The following is a 19920-nucleotide window of genomic DNA, read 5'->3' as shown; positions in this document are numbered from 1 at the left end:
ATTTATGATCCAGTTCATGAAAAAAAGAAATTCTTTCATTGTGCTAGAAGCTTAAAATAATGAAAATGCCACTTTCTGCATTAAACAGAAACGGAAGGGAATCAAGGTGAATTGCCTGAGCTATAGAAAACAAGTGGGAAAGAAATCGAATATAATTTGCCCTTTGTGTACCTTTATTATTTAGCTTTTGAGTAAATATTTCCCCCAAATATCTTCCCATCTTAATTCATGTCTATAAAGTAGACATTTATGTCTCACCTTGTCAAGAAGGGCAAACTCTAAGATAAACTTTTCCTAAAAATGCTTCCTGCAGAAACGTAAGCTGAGTCATGCTAGAAATTAAGTTCCCTTCATAAAGATTAATTGGTAGCTAATCTTTGCATGCTGTTCTCTGAACTTGAGTGAAAGCTGTCCATAAGACATACAGGGAATGATGGAAAAGATGACAAAAGAAGATGAATGCTATGTCACTAACCTTCAGAGATGACCTTCCTTTACTTTTCAATCCCTGCTATCTTATGCTTTAATTATTTCATCTCACTCTGCTGTTGGTTCAAAGTTATGCTATACCAAAACTCATGTAAAATAATTATCTACTGTAATAAAAATGGCATTTTTCTTTCATGTAGATGCAAGCTAACTGGCATTGTAACAATCAACATACGTAGTTCCTTCGTCAGTTTTGCATGTTGTATTGGATGTAATTGATAGGTATTTCTAAAGGGATGTAGGTGTATCTGTGTCCATTGTGATCCAAGATTTTTGGACCTAGTGATGTTTTTAAAATAATTTGTGCCATCTGACCAAGGACCACTGTGCCAGAAAGCAGCAAACTTGCATGAGATGTCACTGTCTCATAAGCTGGCTTTGAAAACTAGAGGTCTGCTCTATATTCTTATGAATCAAAAACATTGACAGATGTAGCATAAGATTACAATCATATTTTCCTTTTGACAGTCACATTATACAGCATGATATATTGCAATTAATCTCAATTAGCTGATCACAAGTAAAATTAATAATGTTTATCATCACTGATAAACAATCATGACTCTCTTGTCCTAAAATGTGCAATGAATTCTTTTATGTTTAATACAAATTTGGATATTATTACTAATTAATTTAATCTCATTGGATTTAGTTCATTGTTCCAATTTACTAACATATTGATAATAGGATAATTATTTGTCTCCTAATTTCATTTACACTAAAAGCCATCATTTCTACAATGGTCTGCAAGCCCTTCATGGTCTGCCTCATGTTAACTGCAAAAACTTTTTTATATCTTCACCCTAGATCTTGCCAGTGGTCCTGGCCTCCTCATTGTTCTCTGGATATGCCAACATCTTGCTGCCTTATGACCCAGACTTTAGTTAATTTCTTGGCTTGGAATGATAGGGCTTCATATATCCATTGATGAGCTCATTCAACTTCCTCAAGTCTTTACTGAAACCTCGCATTCTCGATGAGGCCTATTCAATATTTCAAACTGCCTCCCAGCTGCAACACTCCAAAACTCCTTGCTCTGCTGTGTATTTTTAACGAACTTATTGTGATATTATTTACACCACACAGTTCACACATTAAAGTGTACAAGTCAATGGTTTTTAGTGTATGTACAGATAAGTGCAGCCATGATCACAATGAATTTTAGAACATTTTCATCACTTCAAAAAGAAACCTCATGTTAAGCTGTTAACCGTCCATGCACCCTCGCCTACTCAATCCTAAGCAACCACCAATCTGTTTTCTGTCTCTATAGATTTTCCTATTCTGAATATTTTCATGTAAATAGAATCATAGAATAGGTGGCCTTTTGTGCCTGGCTTCTTTCAATTAGCATAATATTATAAAGGTTCATATACGTATTGGTACTTTATTTCTTTTTATAACTATATAATATTCAATTTCATGGATATAACATTTTGTTTATCCAATCATATCTTGATTGACATTTGAGTTGTGTTCACCCTTTGGCTATTTTGAGTACTGCTGCTAAAATTACTTGTGTACAATTTGTGTTTGAACACCTGTTTCCAATAATCTGGGTATACACCTAGGAATAAATTTCTAGGTCATATGACAATACTATGTTTAATATAAGGCAGAATCCATCAAACTATTTTCCAAAGTGGACAATTCTAGCCATTGAGCATCTAACTGTGGATTTGATTTTTAGTTGTATGATGAGTAATGCTATTGAGCATCTTTTCATGGGATTATTGATCATTCGTGTATCTTCTTGGAAAACGTATTTATTTATATCCTTTATCAGTTTTAAGTTAGGATGTCTTTTTGTTACTGTGTTAAAACAATTTTTCTATATTCAAGATATATACAGATACAGAGATAGGTATGTGTTTTTTCAAATATTTTTTTCACAATTTTTGAGTTGCCTTTTGACTCATTTGATGTGTCCTTTGAAACACAAATGTCTTTAATTATTAAGAAATTTTAAATATCTAATTTTTATTTCATTGCTCATGTCTTTGGTGCTATAGCTATATCTTTGCTAGATCCAAAGTCACGACAATTTTCCCATATGCTTTTTTCTAGCTCTTGCATGTGCATCTTTAATTCATTTGAGTTAATATTTTTGTATGCATTGGGGTAAGAGTTCAAATTTATTATTTTGCAGGTGGTGATCCACATGTACGTTGTTGACCCAACAATGTTTATTCAAAGACTCTTTTCCTCATTGAATTGTGCATGGCATCACTGTAAGAATCTACTATAGACACATAGTTTTATATATGGGCTCTCAATTGTCTTCCATCAATCTATATATTTTTCCTTCATCAGTATCATGTTGTCTTGATTACTGATACTTTGCAGTAAGGTTTGAAGTACAGAGGTGTGAATTATCCTACTAGGTTTTTCTTTTTCAAGATTATTTTGTTGATTTTGAGTCCCTTACAATTCCATGTATACTTTAGAATCAGCTTGTCAGTTTTCAGATAGAAGTCTGTTGGGATTCTTGCAGGGATTTCATAAAATCTGTAGTTCAAATTGTAAAGTACTGTCATCTTGATAATATAAATCTTCCAATTCTTGGCTGTAAGATTTTTGCTGTTTATTTAGATCTTCTTTAAGCAATTTTTAATTTTCAGAGTGAAAATATTGTATTATATTTTCCAAATTGATTACTAATCATTTTATTTTTTTTGATGATATTATAAATTGAAGTGTTTTCTTAATTTCATTTTAGGATGTTCATTGTAGATGTGTATAATTGAGTTTTGTATATTTATCTTGCATGCTGTAATATTACTGAAATAATTTACTAGTTCTATCAGTTATTCAGTGAACTCCTTAAACTTTTCTATATACAAGAACATGTTATTTACAAATAAAGTTTTATTTCTTCCTGTTCAATATGGGCAACTCTTATTCCTTTACTTGCCCATTTGCCCTGAATAAAATCTTTAGTACAATGTTGACTAGAAGAGGTAAAATATATATCCTATTCTTGTCTCTGATCATATGGGGAAAATACTGTTTCTTTCATTATTAAGTTGAATGTTTGCTGTTGGCTTTTCACAGGTGCCATGTATCTGGTGTATGAAGTTCCTTCTATTCCTGGTTTATTTAGTTTTTTAAAATTTTTAATTATTAAAGCATTTGGATTTTGTTAAATACCTTTTCTGCATCTATTGAGATGATCATTATTACATTTATGGATTTGGGGCTGTTAAACCAACCTGGGATTATTGGTATAAATCTCACTTTGTCATAGTGTATAATTCTTTTATATGTTGCTAGATTTTATTTGCTAAGATTTTAAAGGAATTTTGCATTTATACTCATGACATAAGATATAGCTGTTATATTTTTCTATGATATTTGGACTAATTTTTGTATCAAGGTAATACTACAGAATAAACTAGTAAGTGAATATTTCTCTTTTTTAAAAAATTTAGTCAGGAATTAATATTAATTTTTCAATGTTAATGACATATTATTATTATAAATTATTAATTTCTCTAATTTTTATTTTCTTCCTTCTGCTTGCTTTAGGTTTACTTTGCTATTTTTTCCAGTGTCTTAATGCAGAAGGTCATCTTATCTCAGTGTTTCGTTTGTATTTTCATTTTCTTAATATGTCTTAATAGTATCAGATGACCTCCTGCGGTTGATAGCACTCCATGGTGATTGCCATACAACAAGGACAGGTAGTATTTCCTGAAGGCAGTGGAAACTTAACATTCAAAATCCTCCTAGATTCCACCTTATATGATATGTCTCTTCCTTTGATTGCTCATAATTTCTATCCTTTCTCTATTATAAACCATGAGTACAATAGTGTTCAGTGAGTTCTGTAAATCTTTCTAGTAAATTCTTAAAACTGAGTGTGTTCTGGGGAAATCCTTGAACTGGCAGTTGGTGTCAGAAGTGAGAGTAGTCTTATATGGCCCTTTGAACTTTGCAGCTGGACCCAAACTGCACAGTTTGGGCCAGAAGGCTCATGCAGACTTTGCAGGCTAAAGCATCTTGCAGTTTGTCTAACTCTCAATAAATCTGCTTTCCTCAAATATTGTATTTATTACCCCCAAATTACCATTATGTTTTTTTTTTTCTCCAAATAACTAACATTGGGAGAAGTAGCCAGCTCAATCTGGAATTGAACAGAAACAGGTGATCCATATACCCTCTCAGTGGCTATTTCATTCTGCCTCCTTCCACCAAATCTCAGCAACCCCAACCATTGCCATGAGCCACTGTAGGCCTATTGTCTGCAAACAAACAAGTATCTTTTAAAAACACTTCATACTCCCATTTGATAAATTCCCCAGCAGACAAATGCCTGTTTTAACTCTATGCAAGTGGCTCATATTTGCGAAGTCTGGAGATATTATTAATGCAATGTGAGAAAATCATCCCAGTGATGCCAGCACGTTCTCCTTCCCATGACCTGCTTAGTTTGCAAACATATTCTGGTCATGGGTGAGAGATTAGTATTTCACAATACAACAATTTTTGGAGGTCATTGAAACTTAGATTCAGCATTTAGTACAGGCACACATCACTGAATGATGGGGACATGTTCTAAGAGATGCAGCCACAGGAAATTTCATCATTTTGCAAACAACAGAGAGAATATTACAAGCACCTAGGTTGTACATCCCACCACATGTCTAGGTTATGTGGTATGCCCTATCGCTCCTAGGCTACAAACCTGTGGGCGACATTCCTCTACTGAATACTGTAGGCAATTAGAACACAATGGTAAGAGTTTGTGTATTTAAGCATATTTAAACACAGAAAAGAATGTAAAAATATGTATTACAATCTCACGGGACCACTTTTGTATATGTAGTCCATCTTTGACTGAAATGTTATTATGCATGACATGACTCTGTATGACAAAAATAAAAATAAATAGTAAAAACTATACACACATGTCAAACATATTATCAATAAATATCATAAAAATAAAAATATTTATTCAGTAGAATTAATATTATTCATAAAATGTTCACAACTTATATTTTAGTAGATTTTTAAATGCCTAGTTTAATTATAACATTTCTTTGTGTATTTTAAACATGTATATAATAAATGTTTTTCAGGTTCAACAATATATATTATAAGCCTACTGGCTCTTATAAATATATAATTAGTTGAAATCAATTAGTAAATTCATGTGTGTGTGTGTGTATATATATATATACACACACATACATGTATATCAGTGAGAATGTGTGCATGTATGTGTGTGTAAATGTAATCGTATACATTCTAATATTTCCCTTACCTACAAGATTTCCAAGATTCATTTATTATCTATAGATGATGTGCATATAAAGCATTTACCAAATGAAACTCTAATAATGAAAAATATCAAGATTTTATTAAACTCATCCTGTGCACGTGGTTTTGTTTCCTTTAAATTTACGTTTTTGGCAAAACTTGCAGAAATGCCCAGGCACAAAATAATTTTCTAAATAAAAATATTTCCTCAGTCATTAATTCTTAATAAATTTAGCATAATGTTGCCCTCAGACTTCTGAAATGTTTGGATGTTGTATACATATTTCTATATAGAACAACTTATAAAATATTGGCATTAATTAATGTCACTCAGCAGTTATTGATTTCAAAGAAATTAAATATTCATATTCTGAATCACAAAGGTACATTGGCTTCTAGTTTAATCAAACTCTGTATATCATCATCTACACTTTATGTAACAAACGTTTCTTTGTGTGAGAAAGATTGAGCAGGTTATTACGTTTTTTTAAGACACAAACTTTTGCTCAATCTAGAGATAGCTAATTCTTCCTATAAGGGACAATGAGAAAAATGAATGAGCAAGAGATGTGACATATGATGAAAAAAAATACATTTATGAAACAAAGAGGGCCATAGATGACGATAATGCCTTTCAAATCTCGAGATATTGACTCAGTTTATAACCTCACTCTAAGAAATCAATTGTGAATTTTTTACAAATGGAAACAGGTTAATTTAATTAAGATGAATACAGTGTTTTATTTTTATTTGTTTATTTTTAATTAATTAATTAATTTTATTTTGTGACGGAGTCTCCCTCTGTGGCCCAGGCTGGAGTGTGGTGGTGTGATCTCAGCTCACTGCAACCTCAGCCTCCTGGTTTCAGGCACTTCTCCTGCCTCAGCCTCCCAAGTAGCTGGGACTACAGGCACCTGGACAATTAATTTTTTGTATGTGTAGTTGAGAAGGAGTTACACCATGTTACCCAGGATAGTCTCCATATCCTGACCTCGTGATCCGCCCACCTCAGCCTCCCAGAGTGCTGGCATTACAGGCGTGAGCCACTGGGCCTGGCCCAAATACAGAGTTTTAAATAAGGCAGATCATCTTAAAATAAAATAGCAGAATAAATTAATAAAACCAATGTAAAAATCATAAACTTTTCATAAATAACTTTTTGTCACGTAATTTAATATTTTTGTTTATTTAAAATCACCCAAGTCAAAATAATTATATCTTAATTAACAAATAATCATCAGAAGTTAATTAATTTTAACTAATTGGTTTAAAGCCAGTCCGTTAAACGAATCTTTTTAAAACTGGTTTTAAAATTCTTAACCATATTTTAAATCATATATACTTATACGTAAAATAGACATAGGATATATATTTACGTGTTCACAATATTATGTTGTAATTTTTCTTATGGATGTGTTTTTTCAATAGAATTAATAAGTACTTTAAAAATTTCCAATTTAAATGATATATGTGCTTGGTTTTTCTTTGACAAAACATATTGATAGGTAGTAATATAAAAATCTTTTGAAGACATTACAGGAACATGAAATATAATTAAATGTTCACTAATTTGTAATGCTTTATATAATGAGGACACATTTAACTGAAAATTACTTTTATATAATGTTCAAAATGAGACTAAAAAACATAATAACTAGTGAAGTAGGTATTCAAATTGATAATCTGAACTATGTAAGAGAAGAAACTTCAGGTACTAAAATATTCAAAATGCTACAAAATAGTTTTATAAACAATTAACAATTATTTAACCATTTCTGTTTGTAGATTGTTATATAGTCAACAATATAGATGACATCTCAAGTCTTTCTATAGCTTTGACCATATTTACCTCCTAATTTTATTTTATTTTAGTTTAGTTTTTAATTAATTTATTTAACTTTAGGTGCATACTATATCTGGCATTTCTCCCCATGTTATCCCTCCCCACCCTCCCCTTCTTCATCACCCCTACCCCTACAACTTCCCCCAGTGTGTGATGCTCCTCTCCCTGAGTCCACATGTTCTCATTGTTCAACACCCACCTATCAGCGAGAACATGCAGTGTTTGGCTTTCTGTTCTTGTGTCAGTTTGCTGAGAATGATGCTTTCCAGATTCATCCAAGTCCCCACAAAGGACATGGACTCATCGTTTTGTATGGCTGCGTAGTATTCCATGGTGCATATGTACCACATTTTCTTTGTCCAGTCTATCATTGATGGGCAATTGGGTTGGTTCCAGGTCTTTGCTATTGTACACATTATCTCCTAATTTTAGTTATTAATATGTTGGAGTGGGGCATACAACTAGATTCTGATCCTCCTATTTAATGAGTCAAAATATGTCCTTTGTTTGAGACAGCATTGCAGAAAGAGCACCTTGTATGAATTCAATGCCAAGAGACAAGACATTCTTGATTCTGAAGTTTTGTAGTTTTATGCAGCAATGTAATAAAAAGAAAAGCAGGACATAGGTGTGGAGTCTATTTTAATCATCAATTGTCTGTAGATTTTGAATTTAAAATTTAAAAGTCTATTATATTTAGTTAGTTCCAAAAAACTAGGTGTGGAAACGTATTTGGTCACAGAACACCCCTACCAAATGCTGACAAAAACAAAAGTTAGATAGCACCTTCCTTCTCTGCAGATGACCTGAGATGGGTTAATTTGGAAGAATGTTTCTCAACCTCAAGTGACCCCTGAGAACAGAATAATTCACTGCTGTCTCCTACATTTGGTTTCTCAGTTTTATTCTTTTAAAATCTCGGGGAGGGAAGCCAGTCCTTTAAACTGATCTTCAGCATGATGGCAAATCCAATGAGTGTGGACAGGTGGCACCGTGTCTGACTTTGTCCCAGGAGCCACTTGGGCTTTCTCTGGGTCTTCCCTGAACTAGGGATAGCACCACTACTGGAAACACGTCTTTGTAACATTCCCTATGCCAGGAATTCCCAATGCATTTTCCTCGAAACTGATGAATAAAATTAAACCAAGTGTGTGCTGTTTGTTCGTTTTCTCCTTCTGCAGCACTTCTCGATCATCTAATATTCTGCTGGGAAGAAAACAATTTTCGACACTCTACAAGGTCTCATGTCCAGTACTTGCACCTGTTTCTAGCTGAGGACTTTCTCTAGCAGCACAGGAGCTTGTTACTGGGCGTGGGGTGGGAAGAAGAGGTGAGGGTATCTAAGGAGGGTCTTCCTGGATTCAGTGCTGCAATTCTGAGGTGTGTTCCACGTAACATCCCATAGAATTAAGCTCACGTGTCTGACAGGGGAACATGTGTCTTAACACATGCCATATTGTCTTTTCTACCTTTCCCGTTTTATTTTTTTCTCTCTTTGTCTTAATTTCACTATGTCCTCACTCCTGCTTTAAGAACACCCAGACACACTTTGGGAGGCCGAGGGGAGTGGATCACGAGGTCAAGAGATCAAGACCATCCTGGTCAACGTGGTGAAACCCCATCTCTACCAAAAATACAAACATTAGCTGGGCATGGTGGCTCAGCTATTCAGGAGGCTGATGCAGGAGGATTGCTTGAACCTGGGAGGCGGAGGTTGAGGTGAGCCGAGATCGTGCCATTGCACTCCAGCCTAGGTAACAAGAGCGAAACTCTATCTCAAAACAAAAACAAAAACAAAACAAACAAAAAAGAACACTCAAACAAATACATTCATTTCTTTTTATAATTCCCAGAACACAGTTGACAGTTGAAGTTGTAATCTGTGATAATCAGCTTGGATGCTACACTAACAGTAAGATGGTGAACACACAATGTCAATTAAGTTAAAATAAAATAAAAAATATTGATTCATGTCCAGATATTTAAAAAACGTAATCAGGCAGTGTCACAATATCTTCTTTTGAGTTTATATGGTTTCTTAAATGCCTACAATTATTTTAAAGGAGGTTTTGAGTCTAGGAAAAATGGAGACATATGGAATAAATTATTAACCAATTTCTCCTTGAAATCCATTAGATACTTGATGATTTTTCACATACATTTCTGAATTGAAAAACTGTGAATTATTTTATAAGCATATCCTTATGTAATATTTTATTTTTGACAGTGAATTGAAGGTTTAAACATTAAATTATTCTATAAAGAGAATAAAAAGCAATTATTTCACAAGGAGCACATGTATATGTTGACATGACATGTAGATTTTTAAATAGATCCCATATATTTTTGACTCAATTTCAACACATTTGTATCAGTCTGTCTACAGTTTTACACCTGTCAAAATGTACTTGAACTATAAACAAGTACCTTGAACAATTTTGAAATTTATTATTTCTCTGAAACTGATTGAAAGACTTATGGTATAGTGAAATTCTGATTGGCTTAATTTGGGAGAGAAATTATTCCTTGGAGATAAACCCCTGCCAAGATAGTTTATAATGACATTGAGACTTTTTGATTTACAAAATGTGTTGTATAAAAAACACTAAGATGATAGGTAATACACATACTTTACTTAAAATTGTTCTAAAATTAAATGTCTAAATAAATTAGAAGGGTACGTGGTACACCTAATTATATATTTGTATATTTTATTTGTATTTTATTTCTGGATGTTTTTTTGCTTTGGTTTTTAAAACATTCTTACTTTTATAATAATGTATTATATACTAAACAAAGAAAAATCAGAAAATAAAAAATGAAGAAGAAAAACATTATTTTCAACCAAATAAAAATTGCACAGTCTCTAACCCCATGCACTATGTATTATTTGTACAGCATATACAATGTTTATGCTTCGCAGGGTGAGGCAGAGACTGCAAAAACATTTAGCGTTTCACAATGTATTAGTATTATAGAAAATGTTAAACTTAACAGTTAAGATAAAAGCAGTAAGAAATATTATTTAAGGAGATCTAGATAAATGAATCTGTATCTGTAATGTTTGAGAAGCATTAGAATAATGCTCGTACTTCTGGATTAGCATTGATGCTTATTGAGACTGGGAAAATAATGGAAGTGAAGGAAAAATCATTTAAATTGTGGATATTTGAGTCTTATACATAGGAGTTTGAGAAATATATTTTGTTACTATCAAAGCAGTTGAACAACAGTTTACAAAAGTCCCTAATTGTGGCTATGTGGAGAAGACATAGACAGAGAATAGCAAAGCAGAAACAGCAAAAAAGCACAATTAAGTTTTCCTGTATGTAAAAGCCAATTAGAGTAGGAAAATATGAAATTTGTGTTTTGTCAAAATTTTTCTCTTTCTTATAATATAGTTGATTTTATTACTGGAGAAATTGAAGCATTGGTATGCTCACAAAAAAAGTAAAATGTAAAGTCAAAACTATGGGAATGTAGGGAGAAGACAAAATATACCTAAACACTGAAACTGATTTTGCCCGACAGACATGTACCAAAATGGATGAGCATGGATTTCCTACTGTCATACTTTACATAGCACAGTAAAGAAATATATAGCTTTTCCCAAGGTAGGGCATCACACAGGAGCTCCTCCCATAAAGCTAGGATGAAAATTTACATCCTCAGTATAAAGAAGAATCAGAGGTAAATTAGTCCCATTTCACATTCCCTGCAAATGGCAAATAAAAATGATTTGACATTGGACAGATTAAAAGAAAACCAATCATTAATGATTTATGGCAATTAATTATAAATGGATTAAATGTGCAGTCCAAACATATGTCATTTGGGAAGTCCAAAACACCTTTGGGCCAATACTTAACATAATGTGATCCCAGAACGGTGGTTCCTTTACTAGACTCACAAAGAAATTCAAATTCTCTTTGGCAAATTGTCTTCATACTAATCCTCAAAACTGTACAAAAATAATTTTCTAAGAAAAATTAATATTTTTCATTCAAAAGCATCTGAGCACACAAGGAAATGATACGCCACCATTTGAAAGGAAAGCAGCAAAAGAGTATAAACAGCTTTATAAAGATTCCAGTTACTGGATATATCACTGTAAGAATATAATGCACGTTTGCTTTAAAAAATAAAAAAAAAAAAACACCACATGAACATATTTTTAGGAGACTAAAAAATTGGTGTAGCAAATTTGAAAAGTAATTTGTACAAAAACATAGTATTTTAAATTAAAAACTCAATAATGAACTCGGCAGATTAGACATGGCCATGGTGAGAGTGAATAAATATTTCAGAATGCATCACAGGTAATTTGAAAAAATGTGGATAGAATCATTAAGCGACATGGAAAATACAGTGAGAAAGTATAGCATGTTTTTAGTGAGTGTTCTCATAGACGAAGGGAACTGGGAAGAGACAATATGGGATGGCATTTTGGCTGAAAGTTCTCCAGACTTTTGTACGCCACCAATCCACATATTCAATAATTCAATGCATGCTAAGCAAGCTACATGGAGATGAACCTTCACGTAAGTATCTCCTAGATAAGTGGTAAACAATCAGCAAGGGACAGATATTTTAATGAGCACCAGGAAACTCAAATTACTTTTAATCGTATTGAAATCTGAAAGAATGGATGGTTATATACACAATATTATTTGCTAAGAATAATAACGCCATTCTGAAATTCTCAACCAAGAAAAAATATTAATCAACCTATGGCTAAATAAAATACTTAGAGACAAGAAACAAAATGCCACCAGCAGAACTCCACTAAAGAAACTGAAAAGATATCCAGAATCTACAAAGAACTTAAACAAATTTACAGGAAAAAAAACAACCCCATCAGAAAGTGGGCAAAGGATATGAACAGACACTTCTCAAAAGAAGACACTTATGCAGCCAACAAACATATCAAAAAAAGTCATCATCACTGGTTGTTAGAGAAATGCAAATCAAAACTACAATGAAATGCCATCTCATGCCAGTTAGAATGGCGATCATTAAAAAGTCAGGAAACTACAGATGCTGGAGAGGATGTGGAGAAATAGGAATGCTTTTACACTGTTGGTAGGAGTGTAAATTAGTTCAACCATTGTGGAAGACAAGGTGATTCCTCAAGGATCTAGAACTAGAAACACCATTTGACCCTGCAATCCCATTACTGGGCATATCTCCAAAGGATTATAAATCATTCTACTATAAAGACAAATGCACACGAATGTTTATTGCAGCATTGTTCACAATAGCAAAGACTTGGAACCAACCCAAATGTCCATCAGAGAAACCACACACTGGGACCTGTTGGGGTGTGAGGGGCTAGGGGAGGAATAGCATTAGAAGACATACCTAATGTAGATGATGGGTTGATGGGTGCAGCAAACCGCCATGGCATGTGTATACCTATGTAACAAACCTGCACTTTCTGTACATGTATCTCAGAACTTAGAGTATAATAAAAAATGTTTTTATCCTTAAAAAACAGAAACTAAAAGGAAACTGAAAAGATGCTTCAGAAAGGTTGAAGTTCTGAAATGAAAGAATGAACAAAGAGCAAACCAAATTGTAAATATACAGATAGATCTAAATAAAAAATCAGATGTTGTAACAAAAAAATATTTAAAATTAGATAAGCACTGCAATATGTATGTTGAGAAGTAAATTATTAGGGCTGAAGCATTCAAAGATCCCTTAATTGCCTGACAAGAGCAAAAAGGTAAGAATAAGTTGGGAACTTTAACAAATTCAGTCGGCACTATGCATTTCTCTGTTGTATCTATGAAAACAATAAAAATTAAAGTCATAATTTAAAAACAAGACAGAAACTGATAGGAGAAAATGAGACATTATATATATATTTATATGTATATATTTTAATTTGTATATATTTTGTATACATTTAATTTGTATATAATAGATATACATATATAATTTGTATAATTTTTATAATTTGTATATATTTAATAAGAATATATTTTAATTTGTTATGTATATATATTACATATATACATAAATTAAAAAACCCAAAATTAAGTATAAATGATCAAGGATGAACTTAAATGTAAGCAAAGTTTTTGTTAAAATACAAAAATTGGCAGAATAAGCTTTTAAAAAAAAATTCCACCTCTATGATAGTTACAAGAGACACAACTAATACATAAATTTAGAGAAAATTTGAAGTTCAGACAGTATACATACTGTGTATATGTTATATACATACATTTTACATGAATATAATTTTTAAGTTGCTACATAGACAAAATAGAATGTAAGTTTAGAAATATTTATTAAAATAAGTGAGTCCAATCAGTGATAAAAGTTTTAGGTTAATTAAGTACATTAATTAAGTACAGATACACACATATATATATAGATATATATACACACACACAAACATATAGTTAAATTATACAAAGCAAAAATATCAGAAAGGTAAGTAGAAATGGATAAGCCCCCAAATCATTATAGATATTTCAGACACACATCTTTCAGTAATAGATAAAAGAAAAAATTAAAGGAATGAGTTTTCAAAGAAGCTAGTGGATTTTAAAAAGGTAAATGTTATATATAGAACATGAATATTGTAATTCATATTATTTTCATGTTCATACAGAATACTTACAAAATTAATATTTCCTGGATTATACCACAAATTCAAACAATTTTCATGGAAATAACATTATACAGAATGTATTTCCTGAACAAACGGCAATTACGGTACCTATCAATACAAAAATACAGCAGCTGAGCACGGTGGCTCACTTCTGTAATCCCAGCACTTTGGACACCGAGGCAGGCAGATCACGAGGTCAGGAGATCAAGACCATCCTGGCTAACACGGTGAAACCCGTCTCTATTAAAAATACAAAAAATTATCTGGGTGTTGTGGCATGTGCCTGTAGTCCCAGCTACTCGGGAGGTTGAGGCAGGAAAATTGCTTGAACCCGAGAGGCAGAGATTACAGTGACCTGAGATCACGCCAGTGCCCTCCAGCCTGGGTGGAAAAAAAAAGAAGAAAGCAAGCTAGAAACATCACATCAGTCTAATAATATGGGTAATAATATGGGCTAGAAACCATTTTAATGAATGGTGCAATATTTTAAAGGTGAATATTTAATGCATACAAATGAACCAAACACTTGTGTAATGCCACTAAGATGCATGTGTGATGCATAATGCCTCCTTTTATAAGTAGTAAATCTGCAACATCACTTGGGCTGTTCCACAACTACAAAGTGAATGTGAGAGAGAAACTGAGAGAGAGATAATGGGGGGGGGGGAGAGAGAGAGAGAGAGAGAGAGAGAGGGAGAGAGAATACCAGTAAAACAAACATAATGAAGGAAATAGGAGGCCAGGCACAGTGGCTCATCATGCCTGTAATAACAACACTTTGGGAGGCCGAGGCAGGCAGATCACGTGAAGTCAGGAGTTCGAGAATAGCCTAGTTCAACATGGTGAAACTCCGCCTCTACTAAAAATACAAAATGTAACCAGGCATGCTGGTGCGGGCCTGTAATCCCAGCTACTCAGGAGACTGAGGCAAGAGAATCGCTTGAACCAGGCAGAGGTTGCTCTGAGCCGAGATCACACCACTGCACTCCAGCCTGGGAGACAGAGCGAGACTGTTTCAAAAAAAAAAAAAAAAAAGAATTAATTAAATAATACATAAACAGGCAGTAATTAGAACAACTGACCATATGTTTAAAAATTCAAAAGCTCACTTTTTCAGAAGAATATTAAATCTGACAAATATCTAGGTGCACTGATGGAGAAAAATACAGAGAATACATAAATAACCAATTATTTGGAATGCAAAATGCAAAGGAGACAAGCAGCTGTAGATTTTAAATAAGCAATGACTTTGAGTTCAATCATATGGGGTACATGGAAAAGAGTCTCTCATAAAATAAAAAAAGTCTCTTATAAAGCTATGCACAAAATGTTAAGCATGATTAAAGTCTTCCACTTCTACTAGTTACAGAGTTACTGGTCTTGGACTAACTCTCCTGAATAAAAAAACAACAACTTAAAAACCTGAATAAAATAGCCTACCACGGACATTGGCAATGCAACTAAGCAGGCAGGACATGGGGTACTACATTCTCTTTGTCAGAACAGGAAGCCTTCACACACAAGTCCCTGAGATAGATTTAATCTCAGATCTATTATTGAATATATTCAATACTATTATCAATCCTTTTATCAAAATTTCTCTATGCATATTTTGCTTGATGCACTTGGGTAGACTGTTCAAGAAAGTGTGAGTGGCGAATTCCACAAACTCTTGCATACTTAAAATTACACTTTTTAACCTTGATGCTCGAAAGGGCAACATGGCCAACAGGTTGGATTTAAACCTAATCTGACATGCAAAGGGTTGAATTTATTAGCCATCAGCACCTCTGGAAAAACGTGGGGGTGCAGGATTAATTTCAGCACTATTTTAAATACTTGCCAGTTATTATGTAATTCTTCAATAAACCCCCGTGTCTACAAATGGTTCAGATTTGACTCAACATCAGTGATTAAACGTCTATCAAATCAGAGCACTGCTATTTAGTGGAGAATTGCTGGCTATTCTGTGAGAGTAGGTATTGTTATTGTAATCTCATCCTCTTATAAAAGTGTATCATATTACTCATAACCAGTCCTTCATATTTTATTCCTATTTTGGTATTTTAGAATAAGATATCTTTGAAACACTTGAATTCATAGATAGAATCTGAATGGTTTTCAAAATGTCAATGAAATGCCGTTTCTTCGTGCTTGAACAACTAAAAATTGACTAAAGTGCTTCTCTTAAAACTTTCTGGAACATATTTTATCTAAATCCTAAGAACAGTCACAATAGTTTTTAGCTACAAATGTAAGAATATTCTAAATGTCAGGGTGGAAAAATTTTAAGAATAATTTTATAGTCATTTTTTCATCATTGTGACATTGTGATAAATTTTTTTTAAATTAAATATTACTGAAGAGATTTAAGTAGATTTTGAGGAGTTGTTCTAAAGTACAAAATTTAGTTTGATATGCAATGATATTATATATTTGTATATAAAATTAATATATGAATAATGTTTCTAATAGTTGAGAACTTACTATATCAAAGATACTTGATTATATAAAATACCAACTACTTTTAGGCACACATTGTTTAAAATAACTACAAAGATAGCTGTGGTTGATTCTACTCTTACAGTTGACATTTTTATGGACATAATATTATGATCTGCAGCATATGTAGGTAAACTTATCCCTCATATGATCAGAAGACGAAGGCAAGATAGTTTATATCTCAAAGGAAAAAAAAATCTATACATGGTTTTGAAAGCCTAAATCATTAACAAATGAAATAATAATTAGAATAAAAATGCACAAATATAGGCTCTTCCTAGCAGTAAACACACAGTGACAACACATTCAAAGGCATGTGGCGATGTGCATGTTTACATTCCAAGATGCAGGTTACTCTATTCCTGTCCTCTGCTCTTTCTAGACAGCACAATTCCTCGTGAATCTAAGTGCAGTCATAGGGTGGATTAGGATCTCCTGTCATTTCTGTGCAATTGTTCTCTTTCACCCTGGAGGTAATTAAAGCAAAAATATATTTTAGAAAGACGATTTCCAATTGCAGTGCAAACTAGCATGTTTTTACCTGTCCCTGTAACAGATTTTATAATGTTGGAAAAATAAGGTAGGCTTTAGCATGATTTTTGATTATAAGTTTTCAAAGTGAGGCACAAAATCGTGGCACCAACACATTTGAAGTCTGCTACATTTTGAACACACTTACTAAAGAAAATATATTATCATCATTTTTTTCCTGTAGGAAAGGAAATATCACGTACAGTTGACCCTTAAGCAACACAAAGGTTAGGGGTCCAGCCCTCCTGCTCAGTAGAAAATCTACTATAAACTACATTGAGATACCATCTCACACCAGTTAGAATGGTGATCATTGAAAAATTTAGAGACAACAGATGCTGGAGAGGATGTGGAGAAATAGGAACACTTTTACACTGTTGGTGAGAGTGTAAATTAGTTCAACCATTGTGGAAGACAGTGTGGTGATTCCTTAAGGACATAAAAACAGAAATTCCATTTGACCCATCAATCCCATTACTGGGTATATATCCAAAGGATTATAAATCATTCTACTATAAGGACACATGCACACGAATGTTCATTGCAGCACTGTTTACAATAGCAAAGACCTGGAACCAACCCAAATGCCCATTGATGATAGACTGGACAGGGAAAATGTGGCACATATACACCATGGAATATTATGCAGCCATCAAAAATGATGAGTTCGTGTCCTTTGTAGGGACATGGATGAACCTGGAAACCATCATTCTCAGCAAACTGACACAAGAGCAGAAAATCAAATACCACATGTTCTCACTCATAGGCGGGTGTTGAACAATGAGAACAGATGGACACAGGGAGGGGAGCACTACACACTGGGGTCTGTTGGGGGAAATGGGGAAGGGACAGTGGGGGGTGGGGATTTGGGGAGAGACAGCATGGGGAGAAATGCCAGATATAGGTGAAGGGGAGGAAGGCAGCAAATCACACTACCATGTGTGTACCTATGCAACAATCTTGCATGTTCTTCACATGTACCCCAAAACCTAAAATGCAATTTAAAAAATAAATAAAAAAAAGAAAATCTACTATAACTTTGAATCCCACAAAACTTACCTACAAACAGCCTACTGTAAGCCTTACAAATAACATAGGCAGTCAATTAGCACATATTTAATATGCTATATGTATCCTATACTGTATTCTTGCAACTAAATAAGTCAGAGAAAAGAAAATCATAAGAAAAATATGTTTACTAATTATGAAATGGAAGTAGATCATCATAAAGGTCTTCAGCCTCATCCACTTCATGAGCAGGGTGAGGAGAAGGGGGTAGAATTGTTGGTCTTGCTAAGTGGAGCAGCAAAGTTCCAACCTCTGTTGTGCAAGGGTTAACTGCATATCCACTGAACAGCAATTGATTTTTAGGAATTAATATTACTAAAATACTCTTAGAAGGATGCCAAGAAAAAAATAAATAAGCATCTTTGGTTCAGCCATGGTGTCAGTAAAAAACAGGCCCTATTACAGGTTTTGGTCATACAGTAAATTTGCATAATACTATTTAGTTAATGCAGTTGATAATAAAGGGCTTTTTTACATGAATCAAAGAAAAGATGCCTATAATATATATTAAAGGTATATTGAAATTTACGTAAACAGTTTTCTGGTTAAAAATTAATGTATGGAATTTAAATGAATTATATGAAGATATGAGAAAATAAAAATTACTTTTAATTTCAGATTTCATTATACACATACAATCAATGTTAATGCATTTGTGTTTCTCTGTTTTATTGTTTACTTTTATATTCCCACATGAACATGAACTTCTTAAAAAAATGAAATCTTATTCTTACTTAATTCAGAGTTTATACCTGCAACATTTTACTTAAAAATACTGCAGTGCTATTTTGAAGTAAATAATAGAGATCTTTATTTTAACTTTAATCATAGTGTATAGCATGTTAATTTCCATGTATTCTACTTTATGATTATTGTATCATAAACTCAAACAAGCCACTATTGCTAGACACTCAAAATTATGTGATTTTATATTCTATGAATGACATAATAAAAGCCTTGTACATAAATATTTGCAATTATTCACTTGTCTTAGACATATTTCTGTAAGTAGACTGTCTGAACAAACATAGTAATATTTTTCTTTCATAGTATTATTAGAAAATGAGATACTATCTCATGCCAGTTAGAATGATGATCATTAAAAAGTCAGGAGACGATGCTGGAGAGAATGTGGAGAAATAGGAATGCTTTTACACTGTTGGTGGGAGTGTAAATTTTATACTGTTAGTGGGATACCTGTACTCTTCTTCCAATTGTAATATTATTCAAGATAGCCAAGTTATGACAATAACCTACTTTTCAATGAGAGATGAATAAACTTATTAAATGTGGCATATACATACAATGGAATAAGCATCACCGTAAAAAGGAAGGAAATCTTGCCATTTGTGAAAATATGGATAAAACTGGAGGATGTTATGCTAATGAAAAAGCCAGACACATAGGATAACAAATACTTTATGATTCTACTTACATGAGATTTCCAAAATAGTCAAACTCATAGAAACAAGGAGTAGGATGGTGGTGGACCAGGACCGGGAGAGGAGAGAATGAAGAGTTGCTATTCAAAGGGTATAAAGTTTCAGGTATAAAAGATCAATACATTTGGGAGCTCTGCTGTGCAACTTTGTCCCTGTAG

Source organism: Sapajus apella, unplaced genomic scaffold (genome assembly GCF_009761245.1).
Source record: "Sapajus apella isolate SASKATOON/1434 unplaced genomic scaffold, GSC_monkey_1.0 scaffold54, whole genome shotgun sequence".
In the NCBI taxonomy this organism is placed as follows: Eukaryota; Metazoa; Chordata; class Mammalia; order Primates; family Cebidae; genus Sapajus; species Sapajus apella.
This window is presented reverse-complemented; position numbering follows the sequence as displayed.